The 3,633-nt window shown below is 30.8% G+C and overlaps 1 long non-coding RNA gene across 1 annotated transcript; it reads right to left on the bottom strand.

The window, feature by feature from the left end:
* Positions 1–2,021: 2,021 nt before the first annotated feature.
* Positions 2,022–3,276, bottom strand: LOC139894191 (uncharacterized). Its single transcript, XR_011774848.1, has 3 exons — positions 2,871–3,276; positions 2,179–2,219; positions 2,022–2,085 (listed from the first exon to the last, which is right to left on the bottom strand). It is a non-coding gene; the product is annotated as an uncharacterized lncRNA (long non-coding RNA).
* Between the last annotated feature and the right edge of the window lie 357 nt (positions 3,277–3,633).

Below are 3,633 nucleotides of genomic sequence, written 5' to 3'. Positions count from 1 at the left end.
GGCCCATCAAATCCTCTGTAACAATCGGTATTATTTTACATCACAAACAAATAGGGTTGTTGGATTATAATGTGTCGGTCACCAAGTAACAGCTCCACTTGCATAATAATATTTATAAAGTAATGTATCTTCATATTCAATGCACCCATATTTTACAAAACTTTTAATTGTGACCCACCATCAATTATTATCGTCACATCACTCATCCTCAATTTCGTAGCATAAACAGAAACAAAAGGAGTATAGCAAAAAGGTTACGCAGTAGCCGGTACAGCAGTTAACAGTAGGTGTTTATGGTGGTGATTATTCGAAGTAGAACAGAAAACGTACATCAACACAAGTTTAAATGAAGTGGGTGGATTTCATTGGGTCTGTTGCAGCCACGAGCAGGTAGCAGCAAGAATTTGCAGGTTGTTTAGGGTGATTTATGGTTGTAACAGGTTCACTATAACATGAATATAAACGTTAATGTTTGATTTATGGTGGTGGTCTTGGATGATTGTAGAGGACGACTAAAAAGAAAAAAAATTAATCGATCAGGTGAGTTCTAATGTGGGTTCACGGAGTTTAGGGTGATGGTGGATGATGGTCTGGTGGAGGTCGTGTTTTGATCAATGAACCAAAACAAAAAAAATAATAATAAGTAGAGTGGTGGTTACCGGCGGTTGTTAAAGGTGGTGACCGTTGGTGATGATCAACCAAGAGGTGATCGAATGATAACATGATGATGATGATGATCGATGGGTTATGGTTGTGGTAAAACTGATGTTGTTTGATCATGGTTGAGAGAGAGAGAGAGAGAGAGAGAGAGAGAGAGAGAGAGAGAGAGAGAAAGAGGGATGGACGAGAGAGAGGTGGAAGATGACGTTTTTTTTGTTGAATCAAAACAGAAGAAGAATATCGAGCATGTGATTGTGGTTGTTTTTCATACTTGCTAAATCAATGGGTTGTGATCCATGATCATTGCGGATTGTAAAGGAATCGGTTTTAGGCATGATTGAAGTGAAACTTAGATATAAAATGGATAACGAAAGATTGGAAATTAAAGTCTTGAAAATAAGATGTTAAGAGTATTTTGGTGCAATAATATGGTGTGTTAGTTGAATAACAAATAATAGTAGTTTAGGTGGTGATGTTCTCGTTCACTAGAAAAGCAAGAAGGAGATGCACTGCATTTGTATGTATGAGTGCATATGTATTTCAATTATGCATTTTATATATGAAAATTACTTTACAGCACGTATCACCTAACTTATTGATCACATAATGTGAGTGATGGTAAATATTATAATAAGTAATTTAAAACATGTTAGAATTACAAAGCAGCCTTTCACTATGTCTAAGTCTGACGACACTTCTCATGGATAATATTTTGTACTCCGTTGTTGATCAGTGGCGAAATAGAAGTCTTCAGAAAAATCTCATATTTTTAAATTAACTATATTTATTTATTTTGGTCATTATGATATAAAATTCGATCATTAACTGTTATATAAAATTTACATTAATTATCCACTCCCAACCCCAAGTAAAATATAAAAAGTTTTTAAATTCAATAAATGGTTCCTAAATACATTTTTAATAAGTCTAAAAATTATAGAACTCATTTTCGTATCACCGTTTATTTTAAAATTACATAAGTTTAAATTTAACTTGCTTAATATCAATCGAAACATTAAACGAGTATTACAATCATTTAATATTTATTTTTAATATATTTTATTTATATAAAGATATATTTTAAATAATAATTATTATAGTATCCTATTTTTATTTTATTAACTTTTAATAACAACAACATATAATACTTCGAATTATATTTCGAATTATTATTTATATATACATACACACATATCTATTTACAATTTAATTGTTCGTGAATCGTCGAGAGCAGTCGAAGGTCAATTGAATATATGAAACAGTTCAAACTTTTTGAGACTCAACCTTATAGACTTTGCTTATCGTGTCGGAAACATATAAAGATCAAGTTTAAATTTGATTGGAAATTCCTGGGTCGTCACATCTTGTCGCCTACCATGCCCGATTATTTGTCCAAACTTCATGAATGATCTTCTTTATGTACACCTGTGACGTTATACATAGTGAACGATTGATGAGAATAATTGCAGTATGATAATAGATCAAGTAAGATAATATATCAGATTCATAGTGCTCAACCTTGTTGAGCAAAGTTCTCTTCTTGCGGTCATAAACAGGCTCTTCATTCTTGTTCAACACATTCAAACAAAAATCAACCCACAAATTCTTTACTGCTCTTAGATAAATATTAAGGCCATAAACTTACATGTAATCCAAGAAACGTTTGAAATTGCAAAAAAAAAAAAAAAAAAAAAAAAATAAAAAAAAGGACAGAATTCGATTAAAAAATGTTGTATCCTATATATAAGTTAATCAATTTCCACAAACTAATTTTTGTACCAACATACATGGATGATCATAATCATAACAACAATTAAAGCAATATCGTTTGTTAAACCAACTCATGATAAGCTGTTAAATTAGAATAACTAAGATTGCCAAATGAACCCATAAAGTCAATTACAAAGTTTTCTAGATTCAGGCACCAACTTTGTCACCAAAAAATTCGATGATGCCTGCGACTTCTCATGTCAACACAAAAAAACACACGGACATGGACAACAAAAACGAAAGATAAATGCAAAAGTAAAAGTAATAAATGTTGGAAAACAATTGATTAATCTATTGAATGTTATATATGATTATATGATCGACATCAGAGTAATCTTCCAATCATGTTCATCTGAAATTAAAACCCTAATTTTTTATATTCACAACAACAAAAATAGTTCAATTGATCATTAGATTTGAGATAACAGACGTTTACTTACATATTTTGATTTATAGAATCAATCGATGAAGTATCGAATTGAATCTGTTTATAAAACCTTCTAACCTCGCAAGCTTTGTTGTTTTATCATAATCATCTGACTTAATCTGATTCATATAACCATCGAATCGATCAATGTTATCTGAATGAAATTGGCCGAAGCAATTTCATATATCTTTGGCAATACCTGCGGCAACATAAACTACGATAGTCGTGGGTAGCACAATTATAGGATTCAAAAGGGTAAAAAGTAAAAACTAATAAGAGATGATTTTGGATAAGTCTAATTGCACATGAAATTAACGAATTGAACATGATGATGATGCATAAAGAAGATGAATGTGAGAGGAATCAGGAATGAAGAGCGGAGTAAAATCAGTTAAGATTTGAGATAATGAAATAGTTTAGATTATCTCGTGTTTTTTTTAATTATTAGAAAAGAGTATTTTAGGGATGAGTATTTTAATAACTGATTTATTAGATAATTTTTTTAGTGGATGATTAAGGATCGTTGGATCAATGAGTATTATAATGTAATTTTCTAATCTAATGGTAATTAAGGGGGTTTTGAAAATATTTATTAGCTAATCGAGACTCTCTTTTAATGTATATATAGTGATGGTGATAGTGATAGTGATAGTGATCATGTAAAATCGTTCAAATATTAATATTAATTACTACTCATAACAAGAATTTCAAAATTTGAAGTTTCTTGATACCCATCAATGACTCAATGTTGATGTCCCCCGTACCATTGCACACTT

Source organism: Rutidosis leptorrhynchoides, chromosome 2, assembly GCF_046630445.1.
Source record: "Rutidosis leptorrhynchoides isolate AG116_Rl617_1_P2 chromosome 2, CSIRO_AGI_Rlap_v1, whole genome shotgun sequence".
NCBI classification, from domain to species: Eukaryota; Viridiplantae; Streptophyta; class Magnoliopsida; order Asterales; family Asteraceae; genus Rutidosis; species Rutidosis leptorrhynchoides.
The sequence above is the reverse complement of the archived record's forward strand: the minus strand, read 5'-3'. Positions and strand labels throughout refer to the sequence as shown.